This window comes from Dermochelys coriacea, chromosome 10 (genome assembly GCF_009764565.3).
Source record: "Dermochelys coriacea isolate rDerCor1 chromosome 10, rDerCor1.pri.v4, whole genome shotgun sequence".
In the NCBI taxonomy this organism is placed as follows: Eukaryota; Metazoa; Chordata; order Testudines; family Dermochelyidae; genus Dermochelys; species Dermochelys coriacea.
In genome coordinates, this window is record NC_050077.1 from 24718336 (window position 1) to 24738088 (window position 19753).

Below are 19753 nucleotides of genomic sequence, written 5' to 3' on the forward strand. Positions count from 1 at the left end.
CCCATGATGCATCACACAGTTGATGAGATGCGGGTCTGTGTTACATCATAAGAAATCTAGTCTGTCAAAGGAGCCCCCTGCCCATAAGAGAGAAAGGGGACCCAAGCTACAGCTCCCATGATGCTGTAATGAAATTTAATACTGAACTGACGCAAAACAAAAAAATTGAAAAATTTCAGCAAAATTGAAATTTTCCCACAGAAAACTTCACTGTTGTGGAAACTCCAATTTTTGTCAAAAAATCATTCTGATGGCTTTAGCCAGTTCTGACCCTATGTTTTAGTCACTGCTGAAAGCATTTCAGGGTTAATGAACATCAGCAATAGCATATGGTTGGTAGAACCTGTCTCTGCTACTGTGAGAACTTGCAAATTAAATAAGCGTCTTAGTTTTATAACATCCTGTGACCTGGATTTTGTTTCTGAAAAACTGACTCAGGTAGTGAAGCATTGACACCTCAACTCAGGGGTTCAAGGAAAAATGCTCATCTGCATGTGGGATAGATCCATAAATCTTCCAAGAAAAGATCCAGGAAATCACAGTCAATTCAATTAATCATTTGTTTTCTAACTGAAAGCTGAATAACATCACCATATCATTGCATTAACTGATTGGATTAGGAAGAACTCAGAAGGAAAAGTCAACATATGTTATAAAACATCAAGCAGCTTTTTAAAGGCTCCATGCAAACTTTTTTCTTAGAAATAATCCAGCTGGAAAACAACTCATACCAACTCTTTCCAGCAATGCTTAAAACACTCAGATGGCTCTATTCTTTCATAGCTATTATGGATATATTCATTACACATGCACTTCAGAAATAAGCTTCTACCTCTAAGGAGCCAGTAATAATTATATTCTTCCTTTTTTGGGATAACATTGCTTGTATATAGTAGCAGGTTTAACATTCATTTAAAAATTACAGAAAGAATGAGAGAACAGGGATGTTTCCTTGATGTTCAGGTTGAACATATTTTTAAAATATATTTAGAATTATTTCAGGTCATCTTTTCATGCCATTTACAAGTAAAATTCATTCATTTTAATAAGGAATTATCATAGTTCAAACTGATTGTCTGATTTCTGAATATCCACCTGTCATATAGCAATGAAGGCAGATTGGCCCAGCGTATCCCATTCTACAGTCAGTGAAAATGCCATAGCAGAAGTTGATTTTCCCTGCAAAGGACTAAGCATCTCATGGGAGGTGCTAAAGTCCATGGAAGTTACATGGAGGGCCGCATGCCAACAGTTGCCGATCCTTGGAGTAATCTATAACACATCGGCTTGGAAGGATTCAATTTTTATCTGTAACTGTCAGTAAATGTCGACTTCACCATACACACATAAACCAACTAAACAATATTTCCATCAAAAAATTACAGATGGGTGAAATAAGAAAAATGCTGCTTGAGAACTGAGTAGAGTTTGATTTTTAAGGATATTTACCTCATACTTTTTGACATGTGATGTCGACAATTTGTGATTTAACAGTTAAAAAGCTTTAACTTTTTGAATCTCAACATCTACCATCACTGACTAATTATTGTCTGACTTATTCCTGCTGTCCAATAATTTATAATAAAATAATCTATAATTTTGTGCAACTGAATAAATTCAAATGGCTAAAAAAATTTTAAAACCTTAAAATCCATAATTTTGTTCAAATTTAAATGCCTTGCTTTCTGCTTCACTCAGAGTGAAATGTCCTAAAATGTCCACACACTCCAGATACTCAAAACACCCCACTTCTGGGGTCCAATTTATTAAATCCTGCAAAGTCTTTCAAAATGGAACACAAACCTACAAAGTCAAAGCTCTGCCCCTTCTTCGTAAGGGTCTGTCTTCCCTTCAGAGTTCAAACTCTCTTCCACTCCAGTTCCAAGATAGGTACAGGCCTTTCTCCCTGAGGGTCTATCTTCCTGCTCGCACAGCACTTCTTGCCTAGAGTTTGGCCTTCTCTGCCCTCTGCACAGGTCTCTCACACTGATGTTTTCCCTCCTGCTGAGTCAGGGCCCTGCAGGAGCCTTCTTACTCGCTGCAGTGTTTGCAGGCATCTGCCAACAGCCATCTGCATCCCTTTCTGTCTCAAGGCCTCTTCCTCATGTACCACATGCCTGAATTAAACTTGTCATATGTGGACTGAGGCCCATCTCTTCAAAAGGACCAACTACTCTGTGCCATTCATATACTCAGGGTCAAGCTTATTTACAGATTTGGGGTTAGGAAGACATTTTCCCCAGAACCTGGGGTTCTGCCACTTCATGGATCTTGGGCATTGGTGGCAGGGAATTGATTGCATTGCTGACCTTGGGCTTTCCTATGCTCTGCCTATGGTGCACAACAGTTTAGTCTCCTGAGAATTGAAATGATTTAGTCTAATTACAGTCTTTGGGCTCCATATATGGGTATCAAGGTGAAATGTAATGCCAGGAGATCAGATTAGATGATTTAATAGTCCCTTCTGGCCTTAAACTCTATGAAACTATGAAAATCATCCTCTTTATTTGGACAAGTCCTTTGATTGCCTCAGGTTTTGCTCTAAAGCGCCAATCTTATGTAAATGTAAAGATCCTGATCGTCAAAGCACCTGCTACTCCCATGGATTTCAAACAGAATTGTAGGTACCCAACATTCCTAAAAGTTAGGATCAAATTATATCCCTGCATTGCTCTGGGAGAGCTTGGATGTCAGCCTTCAGCAAGTATTTTTATATCACTTTGAAAAGCAAAAGTCAAGAAATCATGTTTTACCTCTACTCAGACATGTAAGGAAGCCCTGCACTATTGATGTTACACAGATTCAAGTGAGTATACCTAGAAACCCGAGTCAGCAAATTACCCTATTCAGAAAAGCACTCAAGCATGCATGCTTTGCTAAATAGGGATGGACTTACCTACATGGAAGGTGCTTCAGAGACAGCATGCAAGCATCTTTATAAAGAAATGGACATCTTTTTTTTACTATATTGCTACTCAGACATCCGCCCCCATAAGTCCCAAAAAACTGTGCTCACACTTTCTAGCTAAGGGCTACATGGAGGTAACAAAAGTTGACATTTAGTGGTCACCATGAACAAGTCAATATTTACCAGCTGTTATCACACAGTGTGTCCTTTCTAGTGAGGTATTGAGCAACTCTTGGCAGAGACTATATGTTCCCCAATTCTCAATGGGTGCTGAGGGCACACAACACTTTGCAGGATTGATACTAGAGATATCAGAGATGCAGAAGAGAATTCCTGCAATAAGAATGGGAAAATATTGTGGTATCATAGATATCACCGTGGTGACAGGTTTACTTCTGATAGTGACCATTGTGTTTGTGTTCCTCTCTTCAGCTGTGCCATACACAATCAAGTGTGCACTTCTACTTCACAGCAAATATATATAACATTTTTTCACATGCTGTGATTTGGCCTGTCTGTTGCCCCTATTAGGCTGCCAATTCAGAGTCAGAACAGTCAATGTATATTGGGCACTACAAATTTGTTTATTTTTTGGCTCAAATTGTCTCCTTCATACCACAATGACATTTTCTGCTATAGGCCTTTATGCTGCATTCCTCATTCTTCACACTTCCTCTGGTTCTTCACACAACCAAATCATTTGACCTTCATGGGTTCGTTAGTCATCTGATGCAATGCAAGCTGTCTTGTTGGCAGCCAGCAGTGCTTGTGAACTCTGTACCTTCCTTTCTTCTGCTGGGTTTTGGTTCTTCTTGAGTCAGATAACAGATGTCATAAAGTTAAAGAGGCATGTGGTCCCAAAACTTTATTTCTGGCACAGATGAGAAATAGAAATGTCATATTCAGTGTGGTGTAGGATGGCTGCTAAAACCCATCAATAGCCCTGCACTGTGCCCGTAGCAACAATCTGACAAAATTATTAATGGGGACACAATGCCAACCAAGCAGATGGGCATGCCAAAGCACTCTTCATATGCATTAAGTGTGTTTATTAAGGACAGGGTTCCCAGTTCAGACAGCTATCCATGCTGTGTTTACACACCTATAGTGAAGGGAACATGCTAGAACTAATTCAGATCAAATTTCAAACAAGACAAACAGGTTCTGTTTTCGGAAAAGGAAAGATTGGGATTTTGCCTGAGGCCAAAAAACTTTTGATTATAGGGAGAAATCCATTAGAAAGAAGCCTCTGATCGCCTTGTTTTACAGTGGAAAGAAGACCTGTAAAAATGGCATAGTGTTGTATGAACTTGTTCTGTCTGCTGTCAGATTTCACAAATTCACCAGCGCTAGCATACCGAGTGATTGGATGGGAGGCCACCAAGAAGTTTGGTCATTTAACTTGGTAGCACTTTATCCTTTGAGTCAATACCAAGATAACATTCCAGCATTATGGAGGGGGCATTGCAGGTATCAATTGGTGAAATACCTTATCATTCAGATCCATTAAAGATTAGATAGAACTCTGAAAAAAGGTAGAGGTGATTTGGGATCCTGGACAAATTCCAAAAAGGAAGTTTTGTCAGTTGGATAAAGTATTCTTCACTTCCTGTCCCAAACAGCTGCACACTGTTAAACACATACCATGTTTCACTCTGGAGATGGCTGCATTTTACTGATGGTTAAAGTGATCTCTGGGCATGGCTTGTAAATCATTTAAGTTAAGTGTGGGACTATGAGGCAGGAGTTGAAGGTTCTCTGTGTGGGTCCTCCCATAGCCTTGCCATGTGGTTTTGGGCACATCACTTAATCCTCATTTTCCCCACCTTTTGAAAGGGGGTGATGGTACTTTAACTCACAGCAGTGTTTGTTTTGGGCCCTGAAATGAAACGTTCTGCAGAAATGCATGGTCTGTCGTTGCTAATGAATATAAAATAATTTAACTGTGCTGGTGGAAATTTTGGATCATTAAGTCATTGTCATAGGCTGGCTGGCCCCTTTTTGGCTCAGTCATGCCTGTGTCCCAGCAGCTAGCGCGCAGCTGATATAGGGCCATTTAGTGATAATTAGTGACCCCAGCTGTGAAATGGTTTGGAAAAGACTATATAGAGTGGAGAACCCAGTTAGGTTCCAGTGTGGGGAGAGACTGCAAAGAAGGCAGAACTTTTCCATAGGCAGGAGAAATCACAGGAAGCAGGGTCAGGCTCCAGTATTGGGGAGCCCTGAGCTAGGGCCCAACAGGGAGTGTTGGGGGATGCTGCCAGAGTCCCAGGGAGAGAGTAGTGAGGGAAAACCGGTTAAGACTGGAACTCCGCAGAAGCAATTTAAGCTTTTGTGAGGAAGGCCCTGAGGTAGGGTCAGTGAAAGACCTTCAGTGGAACCTGAGAGGGGTGGAAGACTTATTTATTCAGCACCGAAGGGAGAACCCAGAGTCTGAGAACCAAAGGGAGGCTGTGTTAAGTATAGGCTGTGGGGGAGCAGCATGACAGGACTTGGATCTAGCAAGTTCCCCAAGCAAAGAGCAGCATGTCTGAAGAAGCTCTAGCTGCTTAAAACAGGGCCAGAACCCAGAGTAGAGGCTAGGCCCAGGGCCTCTATCAGCTCCTGAGGAAGGGACATGCAAGCCCACCGGCAGGAGCAGGTTAGGCTCCTGGGAGGAAGGCCTTGATGTGGTAGCAGTGAGAGCACTTCAATGGAGCCTGAGAGGGCTGAAAGAAATATTAGTTAGATGTTTAGCTTAGACTTTCAGTTGGGCCTTTTGGTATCCCAGAAGGAGACTGAACTTTGTGACTTTGCCAGAGGGCCAAGCCCCAGAAGACCCAGTGAGAGGCAGATGGCCAGCAGGAGGCACTGGAGATAAGGGCCCCTTTGCAGCATCATGTCCTGACACAAGGAGGTGCTCCGGGTGGTGAGTATACTACCTTACAGTCCTTGAAGTGTGGGAATCTGCTCTGTGGGCTTCCGCTCCTATAATGATCAGTACCACGACTTCCCTTAAATATCATTATTATATGACTTATCTTTACTTGCTTATTTACTTGCATCACAGGTGGCTATTTGGAGACTCAGGCGACTCTGAACAGAAGAGCACTTGCTGCTCTACAGGTTGGGGTGGATGTTCTGACACCTGCCCCTTTCCCTGCCTGCTGGGAATGGTGGTTGCCATCTGTTCCTTTCTGTCACTGAAAAGACTCGGTACTTCCAGGGATTACATTATGAGTAACAGAAACACTGACTCCCTGGCACCATCATTTCTACAATGTCTGCTTTGTGAAGGCATTGAATTGAGGGCTGATCCCAGGGGGAAGCGAAAGAGAGTGTCAGAACATGCATGAGATCACTGGGGTCTCAATGGGTGGGCACTGGGAAATAAAATATACCAGCATGTCCCTACTGCTCAGTATCAGCTAGCTAGCAGATGTGTCATGCCTGTGTCTGACTGTAATGGGATTCATTTTACTTCAGGTATAATCTAGTGATTTGTGTCTATAGTCACAAAAAGTAATGTTATACAGTATTTTTACATAGTTTGCCACTATTGCAATTCTTACCTCAAATGCTGAAAGAAACACAATGTCTTTAGAAAAACAAAATTCACATGTTCCTCCAGTACCTCTACTGCACCTGTTCTGATAATGACATTGGATTCCTTATCTGGCCCTGGCACACGCTAAAAGAAATGAACAAGGAAGGTTCCCTTGGTAAAGCTGGTGTTCATGCAATTTTAATAAACTGAAAGTGTAATCTCAGTATTTCCCTAGTGTCCGTGTAACCTCAATGTCTTTAATCACATGTTCTGTTTACTGACAGCTCACTTATCTGGTATAATGAGTCAGCCTAATGCTTTTAATGGTTGATACTGGCCTACTTTCAACATCTTTCAGATGAAAGTTGTGTATTATTTAAATTGGAAAATGCTGCCTATGGTCACTTAACTTTCCTGTTATAGATGTCATTATCTCCCGTTATTTAACTGTAACAAACTTTATTTCTACTCCCCTTCCCCCTCTAAGTTACAACCAATAGGCTTACAGTTTGTAAACTTCACTTATCCTGCTGCTTGCTAGCCTTGCAGGAAAGTCAGATTGCTATGCTCTGAGCTCATGCTCAAAAAAATGTTACCAGAATGTTGTTCTGGGTGAACCTCAGAATAGTGTAGTAGCTTTGCATGTTTTGGAGAAGAACAATAACATTCTGATGTTTCATTGGCTTCAGAGGGCTTTGGAGGGCTCTAAATCTGGTATAGCTCTAGTCTTGCAGTGATATAACTGAGATCAGAAACTGGCTGTTTGAATGTGAAAAGTGGGGCTGGAAATACTGCAGGATATTATTTGGGAATCTGGCTCTTCCCTTATCCTGATCTGTCTTTTACAGCATTTCCCAAAATGCAGGGCCTGAAAGCATAGCTGGGGTGAGATGTATACATTAAAAAAGGCTTGCCATGCCACAAAGAATTGTGGAGGGAAAATGTGACTGATTTTATGGTCATGACAGGGAGGAACAGTTCAGCCTTGGAAAGTCTGGGGAATGCTGCTGTTGTATGGCACCCATCACTGTCATAGCTAAATGCCTCAGCTGGAACTAGGAAAAGTAAAATATAAAAAATGCTCTGTACCTGTCCACTGTTTGTGACTGTTTATTTTCTGGGCTTGATCCTGCATTTTGACATGTGGGAACCACATAGTTTGGAGTATCAGATTTTACAAGGCTCCCCATTGGTGCTTGTATATCTGCCCTTACTGCTACTGCCAAGTCTAATTCCTTATACAATATGCAAACTCATTAAGAGGAGAGATGTTTTTATAGCCCAATTCAGCAAGTTGATATAGCACATTGCTGAAGAGAATGTAATGGTGGTAAGTGAACCCTTCTCTTGAATTGTTATATAAATATCAATTTTTGGTATCAGGGCTTCTGTTGAGGAAAGGAGAAAGGGGATCCAGTCAAAGAGAGCTGCTGAGAACACGGGCAGCTACAGCCCATTTGTATAAAATTTGCATCTAGTCTTAGTATAATGCTTGGAAGCAGGTCTCTGTCTCTGCCATGATTGGCTCTGTTAACTTAGCCTCCTATGTGCAAATAAATGATTTTCTTGAGCAGGTTACAGGGATGTCTCTTGACAAGATCTGTGTGTTGCTGCTTATTTTGACAGAATATTCAGACTGGTAGCATTTTCTCTGGCTTTTATTGTAACTGTTGCTTCTAGATTTCCTACTGTCTCCCTAAATTCTGGTTTAGTTTTTTTTTACTAGCACAGTCATCTCTCTAGATATGCAGATCGATCTCTTCCTCATTTTTTCTCTATCAGAGCTCCTGGAAACACTTTTTGGGAAGTGCTGAGCACAGTATTTTGTTGTTTCTGGTATGAAGTTGGCACTTGGATGTTTGTAGCTTACTGACATGTTGATGAATATCCATTTGTAAAACTTCCCAGTACCGTTTTGAAGAATGTATAATTTAGCAGAAAGGAGCCATGGAAGCTGTTGAATCACCATGCGGAGCTGAATAAGAAGGGTTGAATCCTTTACTGTATTCATGTTTGTCTATTATTTCCTGATGTCTTATTGACATCACTTCGCTGCATTTATGAATCTGTCGTACTAAGAGGTTTGAGGGTTTTTTAGACTTGATGCATTTGCTTTGGCTAAAACCTGAAGCCTCTTCTCAGTCTGGACTCCAATGGGAGTTGTGTAGAACAGAGAGGCAAATCCAACTCCTTTCTCCATAGCAGTGATGCACCTGAACTGCTGTTGATACCACTGTGTGATGGGAGAGGCAGTGTCAGGAGAGCCCATACAGGAGGTGTGTGTACCCGCTGCGTGGTGAGTGCCACTCCAGAGAAGGACCTATTTGTCCTTCTCTGTGGAGTGGGGCTTTTGGATGAAGCATAGACTGAAGCATAAATTCACTGGGCATTGACCTCTCTAGGGATGCAGGAGCAAAAAGGGTTGCTACAGCCTCAGGGCTACAGTAGGGGTCATACAGTCATCTGAGGGTATAGGCAGGATTGCCTGTCATTTGTCTATTCTCCATTTCCTGTTGCTCCTCCCCAAGAACAGGATATCTTTGTTGGCAGCTAGGGCAACTGGATATTTGTTCTCTGCTCTTTTCACTCTCCCAAGTTGTCTTATCTTTTATTACCTTTCTTACTCTCAACCTGCAATGTTTGTGACCACTCCTGCTTTTGTACTGATTTGATTGGCTTTGGTCATTGCCTTCAGTTGCAGTCTGGGTGCCTGCTTCACCTGCTGCAGACTGGAAACCAGCCTGCAATTTAGAAAAAAAAATGTAGGCTCCTCCCTTGGCTTTTGTTCAGCAAATGGAATGCTACACAATGTCCACATTGGTGGTAATTGTTTCTGTTCTTTAATCCAAATAGGTCATCTCTTCAAAGAAATTTCTTCACTTGTTGGCACCTGGCAGTGGCCAAAGATGTCTCAGAACGTCTTTTTGGAACTCCTCCTCCTTTTCCTCTGAACAAGGTAAACCACCATACCTGTCTCAACGCAGCCCCCGATAATCAGCTAGAGCTCACAAACCTCCAGCTGTTCACCCATTCTCCACACAGAACTTTCAGGAAAGAGAACTGTAAAGCCTTAACAGGTTTCAGAGTAGCAGCCGTGTTAGTCTGTATTCACAAAAAAGAAAAGGAGTACTTGTGGCACTTTAGAGACTCACAAATTTATTTGAGCATAAACTTTCGTGAGCTACAGCTCACTTCATCGGATGCATTTGGTGGAAAATACAGTGGGGAGATTTATATACACACACAGAGAACATGAAACAATGGGTTTTATCATACACACTGTAAGGAGAGTGAGCACTTAAGATGAGCTATTACCAGCAGGAAGGAGGGGGGAAAGGAGGAAAACCTTTTGTAGTGATAATCAAGGTGGGCCAGCAGTTAACAAGAACGTCTGAGGAACAGTGGGGGGTGGGGTGGGGGGAGAAATAACATGGGGAAATAGTATTATTTAGTATAATGACTCATCTACTCCCAGTCTCTATTCAAGTCTCTATTCAAGCCTAAATTCATAGATTCATAGATTCATAGATACTAAGGTCAGAAGGGACCATTCTGATCATCTAGTCTGACCTCCTGCACAGCGCAGGCCACAGAATCTCACCCACCCACTCCTATGAAAAACCTCACCCATGTCTGAGCTATTGAAGTCCTTAAATCATGGTTCAAAGACTTCAAGGAGCAGAGAAGCATCCCTCAAGTCAACCATGCCCCATGCTACAGAGGAAGGCGAAAAACCTCCAGGGCCTCTCCAATCTTCCCTGGAGGAAAATTCCTTCCCGACCCCAAATATGGCAATCAGCTAAACCCTGAGCATATGGGCAAGATTCACCAGCCAGATACCCAGGAAAGAATTTTCTATAGTAACTCAGATCCCATCCATCTAATATCCCATCTCAGGGGATTTGGCCTATTTACCCTGAATATTTAAAGATCAATTACTTACCAAAATCCCATTATCCCATCATACCATCTCCTCCATAAACTTATCGAGTAGAATCTTAAAGCCAGATAGATCTTTTGCCCCCACTGCTTCCCTTGGAAGTGCCACCAGTACTCCTTTTCTTTTTGAAATCTGGTTGGAATCATTGCCTGCAGCACCTTGATAGTAAAAATGCCTGGATGGAAATTCTGTGACATGCCATGAAGCTGAATGGAGCCCAGCTACTTGATTCTGTTTGCACTTATCCTTATTTTCCCCTGACCATTGTCATTAAAACTACAGTGTATCCCCTACACCTACATATTTAATTCCCAGGAGGGGCAAAAGAAATCTCCTGTATAAACTTTTCAGAGAAGTGGATGCCCTAAAGAAAGAAAGAAAGTGGATGCCCTTTTTATTTTAACCTGAATTAGTCTCTAATCTTCTTTCTTCCCTATTTAAAAAGATAGAGAAGGAATTTCAGACCATTAAGCTCTATGGGCCAGATCCTACTCTGATTTACACACCGTGTGCAATCCCCTTGAGACTGATGGGGGTTGCATGGCAGAATCCAGCCAGAATTTTTCCTTTTATCATTACATTTATTCCCTTCCTGTCTCCCTCTTTTTGCAGGCATTTGAGAGATGCACCATATAGCAAACCTGGCTGCTATAGCATCCCACTCTAAGAAACTGCTATTTAAAGCACAAATCACAAGTAATCTAATAACTTGGCATTCTTATAAGAAGTGCACAGCAGCAGCTCAGACCATCACTCCTGATTACAAATATATCACAAAATTCTTCTGAATAGCATGACCTTCTGGCAATAACACAAATTCTGTTCTTAACCACTCCTCTTAGTTTGGCAAGGCTCCTTGGTGCTAAGCACCAGCTAAGGGAAATGGCTAATTTAATTAAGCCTCCAGCTATTTGGATTTTAGGAGGATCATTTTTCATAAGGATTTCAAGAGTATAGTAATACCGGCAGCTCTCCAATTCCTTCCATAAATGATCAACAATCATTCAATAGTTTTGCCTTTTAGGGGGCATTTCCTTAGCTCAAGGAAATACACTGCAAAGACATTGACTAACATTAGCTGTACTTAGCCTGCAGTAATGACAAGTGAGGCCTCTCTGGGCATGTCATCACTGCCCAGTTAACCTGGGCTTTTACACAGGTTTTAACTCAAGCACACACCTTCCACTCACACTCAAACACGCTGACCTGGAGGTAGAGATGCTTTAAGCCCTGGTTATTGTATTCATCTGGGGTGTATAAATTAAAACCTGAGCCCTACTTCAACTTAGGACCTGCCCACTTTGCAGTGAGGTTGCAGGTGAAATCACTCAAGCTGACTGTACTTCCAATACCTTTCTCACAATTCCCCTTGAAGGACAGACAAATTCTCCTGGAATTTACAAAACTAATGTGGGTTAGACTTTGCCTGGGGATGTTCACACCAGACGAGGCTAACCTGAGTGCTCAGCACCTAAGTCTAACTGTGTAGTGAAGACATAACCCCAGTGGTTCATGATACTGTGGGTAAATCACAGATTAAACTCTCCTGAATAGGCAAGTTCAAAATACCTGATTCACTGAAATTCAACCTTTCCCCATTCCAGTCAATTCTATCCTTGAACAAGTTCCTCTCCAGAAGTCCTGAGTGTCTATCTCACACCTGCAACAGAGTGCCCTAACTCCTGTTAGAAACAAATGTTGTTAGAAGTACTCTTTAATTACTCACTAGGCAATACCTAATAGTGTTGCTCTGCTGGCTTCTCCTATCAATCCAAGAATCCAGTGCTACCAATCCTTCCCATCGTGTTTCCAGGTGAAGATTCCCAGTCAAGGGGGAGAAGGTTGGTGGGAACTTATCCCCACTCATTTGAAACAAACATTTCCCCACTTCTCCCAGTAGAACCCTTCCTCAAAGTTCTGAGAGTTTTCTCTCCTTCATCCTAAGTCTGCGGCACTTGATGCGGCTGAACCAATGCAATACAGCTTTGGCCAGGCATTTTTAAGACAACTTCTTTGCCTGACATTTGTGGCTGCCAGTTATTTCAGACTGGCAGTAATAAAATATCCATCGTACAGCGGTGATATCCAGCCATTTCATTTATGATGTCCACATGAGAATAGTGAATGTTCCTACTAGGTTAGTGGCTCGTGTGATGATGAATGAAAGATGGGAGTTCACATACACTGGGATTTCTCCATATTAATGCCCTCTGGGCCATGACACAACCAACCCAGACCCCAAGCTGCCTTAAAAGCAGTCACAGGATGCAATAAAGAAGTCTGTGGAGTCCTGTTGCACCAGGGAAGTGCAGTAGGCACCCATGTTGCATTCTGAAGATGAGCATGGGATATAAGGATGGTTGGTGGTGGGGGGGAAGAATGGGATTTCCTTCCTACCACTCCTGAAGAAGGCTCTAGATTGGATGAGGGTAGCAGGCCTAAATGCCTATCTGAGCTGCAGAGCATGGCTCAAGGGAAGCAGAGGCAGGGGGGTTGTATGGAGAGCGGGGTGTGGGGAGGGTGCCTCAAGATGTGAAGTGAAGGAGCCTGAGGTATTTGAATAACATGGATAATCCTTGGTAAATATCCAAACTTTTGGGTGCTTAGTCAAAATGCACTGACTTTCAGAAGCTTTTCAAGTTGAATCCTTGCTATTGAGTTGCCAGTTGAAGAAAGAGGAAGCTACCGTCACCCAAAGAGAAAAACACAGTAAATTAATATTGAGCCTTGACTTTAATCTGTCTTCAGGCAACAGACGGAGCAATATCACAGTGAAAAATCACAGTAAGGAGCTGCTGTGCTAATCTGAGAGTAAACAGGTTTAAGGCTCTGCAGAGATAAAGGAGTCCACAACCACAAAGGGCTTAGGGCACTCTGATGTCAATTCCTTACAGTTCCTCAGAATGACTAGTTGCAGAAAGAATCCTCAGCCTTCTCAAAGCACTCCAGGACGATAGACTCTTTTTACAGCTGCAGAAGAAAAAAAATTGTTCCTGGCAGCTGATAACTAACATTTAATCCAGGATCTACTAACAGCAAGAGGTCAGTGCTAGATACAATAGCCCCACTGTGATGACAATGGCTTGTCTGTGTCCTTTTAGAAAGGTGGTATCTTCATGAAACAAGCCTGCAGACTAATTGAAGAGGGAATAAGCGAACCAAAACCTAAGGCAGAGATGCTAGACACTGCCATTATGTACTTTGGCCTCTATTGCTGATTGAGTTTGAGAACTGGTCAGAGAAAAGATATTAATTGAAAATTGAGGATCCCAAGAAAGTTTCTTTAATTTGTTCAGCTGCATTACTGCTCCATTCTGTATCATGGTAACAAGAGAGAAGAAAGAAAATAGTTTGGCTTAAAATTCTAAGGGCTGCCTGGAGACAATTTACCTGCCAAATCCATCGGCAGGATGGTCCTTGGAAGGAGGTGTAGCGGGGTGGTTACCCGCTCCTGCCCTGAAGGGCTTGAAGTCAGCCCTGGAGGAGGGCTGAGTCTGCGAGAGGGCTGCTGCTAGCGAAAGCAGCAAGCCTCGGCTGATTGCGGAAAGAGCCACAGTTGCGGCCACGCCCCAATCAGGGCCCAGCTGGCCTTTACAAGAGGGCAGTGGGCCAGGAGGACACACTCTCTCTCTAGATGTTGAGACGGAGGGGCCTAACTGCTGGGAGCTGAGCAGGGTACCTAAAGTGGAACAGTGCTGGGGAAAAGCCAGAGGAGCTGTGGAGCTCCAGCCTGAGAAACCCCCAGACTGCAGGCCTTGATGAAGGCCTAGGAAAAGGGTACTGGGGTTGCAGAGGGCAGCCCAAGGGTAGGCAGAAGCAGACCCTCCTTGCCGATGATGAGTGGTAATTATACTGCAGTCCACCCCAGGAAGCGGGGGCTAGATGGTGACTGGCAGTAGCCAAAGACTGAGGTGAGGTGGGGATAGAGGGTGGGGGTTCCCCAAGGGGGACACCCAGATCTCGGGGGGTACTGCCAGGGGGAAGCACTCTGGTGTGGAAGGGGCACCGGGGTCCGGGAGGGATTCAGGGCCCAGCAGCCAGTGGGACACTGGCCTGCAGAGGCCGCTCTGGAGGCTGGAAACGCTAATTCCCTGGACAACCAGCAGGAGGCGCTGCAGGGGTGAGCCCCACTCTGCAACAGGAGGCATCAAACTTCTCTTTGGTTCCAACTATTTCAAGATGGAAAGAGACAAAAGCATTTGAAAAAAGTTATCACAGAATAATGGAAAGGCTGATAGTACAATTGATGTCAGGAAAGACGGAAGATAAAGGGAGAGAGATCTCTGGACATTTTATTTTGAAGCTTATTTTCATTTTCTCTGCAGATAGTTATGGCAGGCAAGACAGCTGTGTTGAGCGCATGAATTTAATTAAAAATGAAGAAACTAGCTCCTTCTGTATGACCTATAAGAACTAAGGTAAACTGTTTTCAAACTTGAGTGCCAACAATTAGGCAGTCTAGGGTGAAGTTCTAACCCCTCTGAAGTCAATGTCAAAACTCCCATTGACTCAAATAGGGCCAGTTTTTCACCCCTAAATCCACACTGAAGCACCTAAATGAGTGACCAGATCTGCAGTGGGCATACATAAATTTAATTCCATTGCAGTTAATGCAGGACATCCCTGAATGTTTACTCAGAGTCTAGCACTGTGATTACAGGCAGTGTAAAATAGAATTTCACTGCCAGTATAAATCACTCGAGGGCTGAGCTGATTAAATTGTTTTTTATCCTTCCAGGAGAACATTAAAAATTTCTCTTGTCACCAGCTCTTGTGTTTCTTTTTTCCCCATGGTTGAGTCATGCAACATAATAAATCTATTTCATTGGTAATTGCTATGTGACTTGACAGCTGCTTCCCATCTTTTCTAGTCACCTGCAGAGCAGACACACATTTTCAAAAGATGGCCTAACGCTCTGAGGTGAACACCATGGTCAAGAGCTTTGCTCTTGCCCAGTGGGGCTTAGTACAGTAAGGGTAACGCGGTGTTGCGCAGGAGACAGAGTTTTTTCTGAAGCTGATCCAACTCTGAAATGAACTCCCCCAGGAACTAACGACTACCACAAACCTCACAATCTTCTGTTCCAAGTGCAATGTGCATTTCTTTAACATTCTCTTCTCTAATGTAAACAGTGCATGAGGTGTGTGTGTGTGTGAGAGAGAGAAAGAGAACAAACGTCACAGTTATGGTATGGCTACACTACGAAATTAGGTCGAATTTATAAAAGTTGGTTTTGTAGAAAGCGTTTTTATACAGTCGATTGTGTGTGTCCCCACATAAATGGTCTAAATGCATGTAGGCAATGGAGTTTGTCCACAGTACTGAGGCAACCGTCAACTTCCGGAGCGTTGCACTGTGGTTAGCTATCCCAAAGTTCCAGCAGTCTCTGCCGCCCATTTGAATTCTGTGTAGAAATCCCAGTGCCTGATGGGGCTAAAACATTGTTGCAGGTGGTTCTGGGTACATATCATCAGGCCAGCCTTCCCTCCCTCCTTCCGTGAAAGCAAGGGCAGACAATTGTTTTGTGCCTTTTTTTCTTGAGTTACCTGTGCAGACGCCGTACCACGGCAAGCATGGAGTCCGCTCAGCTAACCGTCACCGTATGTCTCCTGGGTGCTGGCAGAAGCGGTACTGCATTGCTACACAGCAGCAGTTTATTGCCTTTTGGCAGCAGACAGTGCAGTATAACTGGTAGCCATCATCAACGTAGTCCTGGGTGCTCTTTTAACTGACCTCGATGAGGTCAGAGGTGCCTGGGCAAACATGGGAGTGACTCACCCAGGTCATTTCCCTTTTAAGTTTTGTCTCATGGCGATTGAGTCCTACCAGCAGTGCACTGTCTTTTAATCAGCAGTCATACTGCACTGTCTTCTGCCGAGCACCCAGGAGATGATGATGGCTAGCAATTGTACTGCATAGTCTGCTGCCAGCAAGATGTATAAAGATAGATGAAGTGGCTCAAAACAAGAAATAGACCAGATTTGTTTTGTATTCATTTTCTCCTCCCTCCCTCCATGAAATCAACGTCCTGCTAAACCCAGTTTTGAGTTTTATCCTTGAGGGGACCATTCAGTTTCTCACAAAGCCATTCCCTTTGTTGATTTTAATTCCCTGTAAGCCAACCCTGTAAGCCATGTCATCAGTTGCCCCTCCAAACAGACAAACAGCCCTGCAGGAATGGGCACTTCTAAATGTCCCCTTAAGAAAAACATCCTATTTCAACCAGGTGACCACAAATAATATCACTCTCCTGAGGATAACACAGAGAGATAAAGAATGGATGTTGTTTGAATGCCAGCAAACATACACTGCAATGCTTTGTTCTACAATGATTCCCGATTACATGTTACTGGCCTGGAGTGCTAAAGTGTCCTACTATGGTGTATGGAATAAGGCTGCCCTCCCCAGAAACCTTTTGCAAAGGCTTTGGGAGTATATCCAGGAGAGCCGCGAATGCCAGGGCAAATTAGTCATTAAACATGCTTGCTTTTAAACCATGTATAGTATTTTAAAAGGTACACTCACCAGAGGTCCCTTCTCCTCCGGTGGGTCTGGTTGGCAGCCTTGGGTGGGTTCAAGGGGTACTGGCTCCAGGTCCAGGGTGAGAAACAGTTCCTGGCTGTTGGGAAAACTGGTTTCTCCACTTGCTTGCTGTGAGCTATCTATAACCTCATCATCATCATCTTCCTCATCCCCAAAACCTGCTTTCATGTTGCCTCCATCTCCATTGAAGGAGTCAAACAACACGGCTGGGGTAGTGGTGGCTGAACCCCCTAAAATGGCTTGCAGCTCATCATAGAAGCAGCATCTTTTGGGCTCTAACCTGGAGCGGCCATTCGCCTCTTTGGTTTTCTGGTAGGCTTGCCTCAGCTCCTTAAGTTTCATGCGGCACTGCTTCGGGTCCCTGTTATGGCCTCTGTCCTTCATGCCCTGGGAGATTTTGACAAATGTTTTGGCATTTCGAAAACTGGAACAGAGCTCTGATAGCAAGGATTCCTCTTCCCATACAGCGATAGATTCCGTACGGTCCATGCTGGAGCTCTTTTGTCATTCTGGGATTCCATCATGGTCACCTCTCCTGATGAGCTCTGCATGGTCACCTCTGCTGATGAGCTCTGCACTCACCTGCAGCTTGCCAACCACGCTGGCCAAACAGGAAATTGAAATTCAAAAGTTCACGGGCCTTTTCCTGTCTACCTGGCCAGTGCATCTGAGTTGAGAGTGCTGTCCAGTGGTCACAATGGAGCACTCTGGGATAGCTCTCGGAGACCAATACCGTCTAATTGTGTCCACAGTACTCCAAATTCAACCCAGCGAGGCCGATTTCAGCGCTAATCCCCTTGTCAGGTGTGGAGTAAGGAAATCGATTTTAAGAGTCCTTTAAGTTGAAAAAAAGGGCTTTGTCATGTGGACGGGTGCAGGGTTAAATCGATTTAACATTGCTAAATTCAACCTCAACTCCTAGTGTAGGCCAGGGCTTAGTCACATTGCTTAATGCCCTACTTGAAGGTACTTAGATACTGTCATGACAATTTCCCCTGAAGTGAGCTGTAGCTCACGAAAGCTTATGCTCTAATAAATTTGTTAGTCTCTAAGGTGCCACAAGTACTTCTTTTCTTTTTTCCCATTTCCTTTGTGAGTGAAATGTTCTAGAACAGTTGCTTAATAGCCTGTAGTCCTGGTAAATTGGAAAGTACCTTTTATTTCAAATTGGGGAGGGAAGGTTTTATTAAGAAGGTTAATATTGACACTTTTGCTGGTGTTGCTGCCTGTATTACCATATTAAATAACTGCTTGCCACACTGCTCATGATAAGTCAGCAGACATTTATGTAGAAGGTCTTGTAAGGTTTTCCATTAATTGTTCACAATGGGTCATGTACAAGCCTAACTTCAGGGCACTATGTCCTTTGAATGTCATGTTCATGAAGATGAAGTGTTGTATAATTTACTTGATCCACAACTAATTCAAGCAAGAAAACATCCGGAATCGAAAGCTATTGTACAACTTCTTCTTTTGTGCTACAGATTAGTATGCCAACAATTTACAAAGTTTACTCTGCAAATCACTGTGCTTCTATTTGGAGGCAGTAACCCCTCAACTTCTACAGTACATCCATTTTCCCAGATTTTGGCTCATACCTCAGCACACCAGATGGGAACACTCAGGTGTATGCCCATTTTGGATTTAGTAGATTGAAGGACAAGTTTTGAGAGTTTTTTTATTTTTCATCTGAGTATTTTGCATAGCTCAAATTAACAACATTGTTTGTCATTAGTAATAGTTTAAAAATAATCATTCTTTACACATTGAACTTCCATGTTAAGGAATTTTAGGAGTCAATAATAGCTCTCTTAATAGAGTGTAATAAAACAAATAACCCTGATCCTATCCCTGCCTGTTCAAGTTAAGGAACTAGAGAGGCCAGAAATTTAAGGACTGCCTTGTGGTTTGTGTAGTGAGCTGGGATGCAGGAGGTCTGGATTCATTTCCTGTCTCAGCTACAGTTTGTGTGACCTTAGGCAAATCACTTAGTTTTCCTGTGCTTCAGTTCTCCATCTGTAAAATGGGAATAGCCCCCCAACCCAGCTCATGCCTCCTCAGCTGGATGCCCTCACTCAGTCAGGGGATTCCTTGGCCCCCTGATTCCATTCAGCTGTGCCCTGTTGGGTTAATTGCCACCTGCTCCCTCTGCATTAATCCTTTCAGGGCAACCAGGCGCTGAACATCACATCACAACCCTTTTTCAGGAAAATGCTCCAGGGCACTTTGTGGTTCATTTGAATTTAATACCACTATGAGGTATCAAAATAACTGTCTCAAATGGAATGATTGATTCAAAGATTATTACTCAAAGATTAATACAGCATTATGCAGAAAGAAATTATACTTTACCACCCTTTGTGAGTGGTGAAGAGAAGGCACCCCGCTTCCTCACTCTGGAACTGTGGAATGCTGTTCATTCCCAATCTAACATGTGTTCATTCCCAATCTAACTCCTCAAACCTCTGTCCTTTTACAGGTATGAGGGAAAAAAAATCCTTTGTGGAGAGGGAAAGTCACTTTCCCACAACTGATCCCATCATTTGTTCGGTTTTCAGTATCTCAGTGTACCTCATTACTGATGGAATTTCTTTTATGGTGTCTGTTGCTTGATAAACTAAAGGGATTTCTAATCCAGCTGTTATTATTAACACCTGTTGCAACAAGCATTTCCTGATGAGTTAAAACATCTTTCTCTGGGTCATTATTTCATTCATTACAGAAAACATCTGTATTAACAAATACCTCTTATCAATCATAGAGCATAATTGAATGATGAGCAATCCTTGTAAATTACCCAGTCTTGGGTATTATAACATTTCTGTAGACATCCCT

The 19753-nt window shown here is 43.0% G+C and overlaps 1 long non-coding RNA gene across 3 annotated transcripts; it reads right to left on the reverse strand.

Annotated features, from left to right (window-relative positions):
* Window positions 1–3689: 3689 nt before the first annotated feature.
* Window positions 3690–13911, reverse strand: LOC122456056. 3 transcript variants are annotated; one of them, XR_006274680.1, is made up of 5 exons: window positions 13765–13814; window positions 13267–13344; window positions 11944–12034; window positions 6533–6578; window positions 3690–3779 (listed from the first exon to the last, which is right to left on the reverse strand). It is a non-coding gene; the product is annotated as an uncharacterized LOC122456056 (long non-coding RNA). The 3 variants fall into 3 exon arrangements; XR_006274679.1 differs by having other exon boundaries at window positions 11944–12056; window positions 13765–13802; XR_006274681.1 differs by lacking the exon at window positions 13267–13344 and having other exon boundaries at window positions 13765–13911.
* Window positions 13912–19753: the final 5842 nt, after the last annotated feature.